The sequence below is a fragment of the Bombus vosnesenskii genome, unplaced genomic scaffold (genome assembly GCF_011952255.1).
Source record: "Bombus vosnesenskii isolate JDL3184/JDL3185 unplaced genomic scaffold, Bvos_JDL3184-5_v1.1 scf7180000016174, whole genome shotgun sequence".
Taxonomy (NCBI): domain Eukaryota; kingdom Metazoa; phylum Arthropoda; class Insecta; order Hymenoptera; family Apidae; genus Bombus; species Bombus vosnesenskii.
In genome coordinates, this window is record NW_022884300.1 from 1 (window position 1) to 6461 (window position 6461).

A 6461-nucleotide genomic window follows, 5' to 3' on the forward strand; every position below is an offset into this window, starting at 1 on the left:
ATAACGTAATACGTTATAAAGCCATACCATATAACGTAATACGTTATAACGTAATACGCCATAACGTTATACCATATAACGTAATACGTTATAACGTTATACCATATAACGTAATACGTTAAAACGTAATTCTAAGTAGTGTCATAAGTTATAACGTTATACTATATAACGTAATACGTCATAACGTTATGCTGCGTAACGTCATACGTTATAAGGTTACACTATATAATGTGATATGTTATAACTTAATTCTAAGTAATGTCATAAGTTATAACATAATACTGTATAACGTAATACGTCATAACGTTATACCATATAACGTAATACGTCATATCGTTATGCTGCGTAAAGTAAGACGTTATAAGGTTACACTATATAACGTATAGCGCTATACTATAAAACGTAATACGTTATAACGTTATACCATATAGCATTATGCTATATAACGTAATACGTTATAACGTTATATTATATAACGTAATACGTTATAACGTTATTCTATGTAACGTCATCCGTTATAACGTTACACTATATAACGTAATACGGTATAACGTTATACCATGTAACGTAATACGTTATAACGTTATTCGATGTAACGTCAAACGTTATAACATTACTCTATTTAATGTAATACTATATAACGTTATACTATATAACGTAATACGTTATAACGTTATTCTATAAAACGGAATACGTCATAACGCTATACCATATGACGTAATAAGACATAACGTTATCCTGCGTAACGTCATACGTTATAATGTTACACTATATAATGTGATACGTTGTAACGCTATACTATAAAACGTAATACGTTATTACGTTATACTGTATAACGTAATACGTTATAACTTTATACTATAAAATGTAATACGTTATAACGATATTCTATAAAACGTAATACGTCATAACATTATACCATATAACGTAATACGTCATAACGTTATACCATATAACGTAATACGTTATAACGTTATTCTATAAAACGGAATACGTCATAACGTTACACTATATAACGTGATACGATATGACGTTATACTATATAACGTCATACGGTATAACGTTATACCTATATAACGTAATACGTTATAAAATTATACTATATAACGTAATACGTTATAACGATATACTATATAACATAATACGTTATTACGTTATTCTATATAACGTAATACGTTATAACGTTATTCTGCGGAACGCCATGCGTTTTAACGTTACACTATATAATGTAATACGGTATAGCGTTATACTATATAACGTAATACGTTATAACGTTATAGTATATAACGTAATACGTTATTAGGTTATTCGATATAACGCAATACGTCGTAACGTTATTCTGCGGAACGTCATGCGTTATAACGTTATTCTATATAAGGTAAGTCGGTATAACGTTATACCATATAACGTAATACGTTATAACGTTATACTATATAACATAATACGTTATTACGTTATTACGTTATCCTATAGAACGTAATACGTTATAACGTTATTCTGCGGAACGTCATGCGTTATACCGTTATTCTATATAAGGTAAATCGGTATAAGGTTATACTATATAACGTAATACGTTATTACGTTATTCTATCTAACGTAATACGTTATAAAATTATACTTGTCGGAGATAAGGTGACACCGGTGCCTCCCCTCTGAAACCTCGGGAAGATCCATAGAAACATTGTAATTAAAATCTACAGTTGTAACTAAACGATTTGCCGTCATTCTAACCAATTGTATTTGTTTAAGTCTTGTGACAATGAGCTTTGGCTCAATTCGATAACTGGTCGTCGAACGTGGCCGCGGTCAACGGGACCAACTCTCCATTTAACAAAGGCATTGAGTAATCCTATAGCACTCCGTAAAAGAAAGATTCGTAGCGGCACTTGGCAGTAAACATTCCAACGGTTTCTGTCCCGTAGCTTGCCACACGCAGATCCTATTCTCCGGGCAGGATGTTTACCAGATGTTGACGCGTCTCCACAGTACGTGATCGACTAGCACGAGGGCCGTCATAAACACTAATTTCTAGTTACCTAAAATTCTTCAACAGATACACAGTCTTTGTTCCAGTTACGGGAAGACAGGAGAGACCTATTTTTCCACGAACGACGTCTCCCACTAGCAACCCCCTCCCCAAGGGCGGCTAGCATCCTTTACTAACTACCGATATGGAGATTGGCCAATTAGCAGCAACGTCAATTTCCCTTACTTTCCGAACGTAGGATATCCCCGACGAATCCGATGAACTCGTGTCCTTAGACACGCCCCATCATAGTTTTCCTCTGAGGTATCACCGGGACGGAAAGTCATTCTCCCTTGCGGTCTCATCGACAAAAAGGATTTACTCCTTACGGTCAGCGAATATTAACACAGAATCCGACTTAGATTTTTGCGAGTGCGTACGACTACCGTCCCGTTGTCCGCGGATTCTTTATTGATCCTAGGATCATTGTCATTAGTCTCTCGAGTTTCTAATTACCACGGTTACTTGTCCGGTTCTATGGTAATCGCATTTGCACCAGTCAATGTCTTCTCTATTGCATAACGACAATGTGTAATCCAAATGAAGATTCGTGTCACGCCCCCAACTTTAATCCTAATGTAAACCCGAAATTTAATCGGGTTAAAATTAGAATTTAAGGCGCGTAACGATTGTTTGTTCGACCAAGCGCGGGGAGACGTAGTCGCTAGGGGAGACGTCAACGGGAGTCGTAAATTACCGTTACGATTATAACAATCGACACCACGACTTGATCGATCCCCTGATTTCCGTTGAGATAATAGGGGTGATTGAGTTTGTATAACGCTATGATTCACAGAATTATTAATTATATATTTCCAACACTTAGATTACACTGATGAGCATAGATAGATAGATAATCACTTATCGTACGAAGATAAGATAGATATGTACGTTAGAGCAGGGCTCTTATAATTGGATTTAATGTATTAGTGGACGTAGCACTATAAGATATTTAGCAGAGGAAATGTATGCTCGACAATACCGAGACCGACTCCCGCGTTATGCTTAGACTGCCCCGATAGGCATTAGCGTTACTACTTAGTAGTTGACTTTTCCAACGATGTAGAAGAAGTGAAGTTGAGTGACGATGCTGTGTCGGAGGAAAGCTAGTGATGGGTGTGTCTAGCGCACGGGATCATCGGATTTCTTCATGACATTTTGGGTCAGGAGGTGAGGCCAGTATACATTGCCTCGGATTGGACAAACGAAGGTTGGAGGACTAAGAAGGGCCTTAACCGCCCTCGATAGAAAGTTGCTGGTAGGAAGCATCGTACGTGAGAAAAGCTAACTTTCCCGTGTCAAGCCGTAGTAAACAATAGTCTTTGGAAACCGATTTAGAAAAGACATTTGTTGGGTCTGAAGGACTTTAGCAGGCAAGTGACTCGGGTGTATGACGGGTGCTTAAGGCTATTGAGGGTACGCCGTACGGAAGAGCGGACATCTGGTGTCCGTCTGGCCCGCGGTGTGTGACCTGGGCCAGGCAGAGAGTCGCCCGGCGTGACAACGATTTTTCGATTGAATTAGCCATCGTTTTACACAACAGAGATTATATTTACGCGAATATACAAGATTTTACAAAATATTATGAATACTGAGTTTAATGAATGATAAGATTAACAAACGATAAGTTTAACTAACGATTAGATTAAAGAATAATAAGTTTAACGAATAATAAGAGTAACGAATAATATGTTTTACGAATAATAAATTTAACGAATATTGAGATTAACAATTAATAGGTTTTACGAATAATGAATTTAATTAACACTATTAACAATGTTCCTGGGTTCAAACGAATCCATGGTCAACGGGATAACTCTTTTCTATGCGTAGAATGATTTTTAAACACAAAAATACGATTGCTGAGACACTCGGTAAATTGCTCGATGTATCACTTTCCAAGGCGATCACACGAATGAATATCTGATGAAAATCTTTTCGCTATACGACTGCATTTGTTTGTTATATGCTCGCTGGAGACATCGAGAAGGTTCCAATCGTTGTTGCTAGGCAATTTCTGTCAAAAGTTTGTTGTATACTCTTTGGAAACATCGAGAAAGATCCAAACGCCGGTACTAGGCAGTTTCTGTTTGGAGATTGATTCCTAATACGTGTGTCCCATTATATCGACATCTTTAAAGTACATTTCTATGTGATTTCTAGGGAGAACAATACAACCGATCCACACCTTCGTCAGGCAAAACGTTTATCCCGTGACCGTGGCTACGTTCGGCGACCAGTTGTCACCTCGAACCCACTTTCGCCATCACAAATATCGAACAATTACAAATAACAACAATTGCTTAATTACAGCTATGATAAAATCTAGGCTAAAGCATTAGAAGATTTTCCCAAAATTGCAAAGGGAAGGCTCTGGTTTTCCTTTCATCTCCGACATATATATATGACGGGGTTACATTACAATTAGGGTTAGGGGCGTGAAACGAATCTTCGTTTGGATTACACGTCGTCATTATGCAATAGAGAAGACATTGGCTAGTACAAATACGATTATCATAGAACCGGACAAGTAATTAGATACTCGTGGTAATTAGATACTCGAGAAACTAATGACAATCATCCTAGGTTCAATAACGAATCCGCGGTCGACGGGATGATAGATGAACGTACTCACAAAATCTAAGTCGGACGCGTAATATTCACCGGTCGTAAGGGGTTACGCTTTTTCATCGATGAGATCGCGAGCGGGAATGACTTTCCCGTCCCGATGATGCCACAGAGGAAAACTATAATGGGGTGTGTCTAAGGACACGAGATAATCGGATTCGTCGAGAAAAGCCTTCGTTCAGAAAGTAAGGGAAATTGGCGTTGCTGCTAATTGGTCAATCTCCATATCGGTGGTTAGAAAAAGATGTTAGCCGTCCTCGAGGGAAAGATGCCAGTGGGAGACGCCGCTCGTTGAAAAATAGGTCTCCCCTATTTTCCCGTAGTTGGGACAAAGACTGTTTGCCTGTTTGAAGGACTTTAGTTGACTAAATCTTAAGATTTATAACGGGCCCTCGAGCTAGCTGAACATGTACTGCGGCGACGCATCGACATCTGGCAATCATCTTACTCGAAGAATAGGGTCTGCATGTGGCGAGCTACGGGACAGAGACCGTTGGAATGTTTACTGTCGAGTGTTACAACCATTTCCTTTTTAAGGAGAGCTATAGAATTATTCCATGCCTTTGTTAGACAAAGCGTTCGTCCCGTGACCGCGGCTACGTTCGGCGACTGGCTGTCGCCTCGAGCCCAAGCTCAATATCACAACTCTCGAACAATTACAATCGGATTGAATAACTACAATTGTTCAATTACAGCTATTGTAGACTCTAGGTTTCAATGTTGCGGGATTATACAAAATTCCAAAGGCTCCGGTGTTCTTTCATCTCCGACATATATATGGAATGTTGTAATATTTTCGGAAATCAGGCGATCGATTTGTGAAAACTCAACAATCGATTGTCTAAGTCTTCTCTTTCTCCCTCTGGCTCTTAACTTGCTTTTTTCTTTGTTCAATCTTCGCTTCTCCAAGTCCTGTTTTATTTTCTATCCCAAGTCCCCGTCCTCCTCTATTCATATCGTTCGACCGACTCCCAGTAAACACAGTGAAAGTCAAGCCGTCGGTTGATATTCTAAATTCTATAGAATTTACATATATATATAATGTTTATTGCCTAAGAAAAATATAAATTACATATGTGTATTCACAATAAACAACGAATTTCTATTTGAAAGTTTTTTTTTATTTATTTATTTGGATTTTACGATTTGTCCAGTAGGACATTTGGTAAAATGTTGTAGCTGTATACTAATATAACATGTGGGTGGCTACCCCCAGCGGGGTACCACCATCGTGTTTGTTGGGTTATGTCCTCTGTGAGATCGGTTGGGTGTTTCCTTTTTAATCTTCTTTTTATGCTTGATGTGTCGACCGTTTCCGCTGCCAGCCGATTTAGATGCGTTGCTATTCCTTCTCCGTACCTTCTTGCACTTTTGTTGATCTCCTCCTTGACCGTTGGTATTCCCAGGTCTTTCCAAATGTCCTCGTTTCTAACGTACCATGGCGCGTTTACTATTGTTCTGAGTATTTTAGAGTGCGATGCCTCTATTTTGATTATATGGCTCATTGCTGCTGTTCCCCATAGTGTTATTCCGTACGTCCAGATTGGTCTTATGACCATTTTATATATTTTTAGTTTGTTTTCTATGCTTAGTTTGGATTTTCGACTTGTTAGCCAGTACATTTGTCTCCTTGCCATCTGTATTTTGTCTATTGTTGCTGTAATATGTTGTTACCATGTGAGTCGTGTATCTAAGTGGAGTCCTAGGTATTTGACTTGCCTTGTTTGTATTATGTGTGTGCCGTTTAGTACAATGTTTGGTGGTTTCTGTTTTCGCAGTGTGAACGTAATATGTTTGCATTTATCGG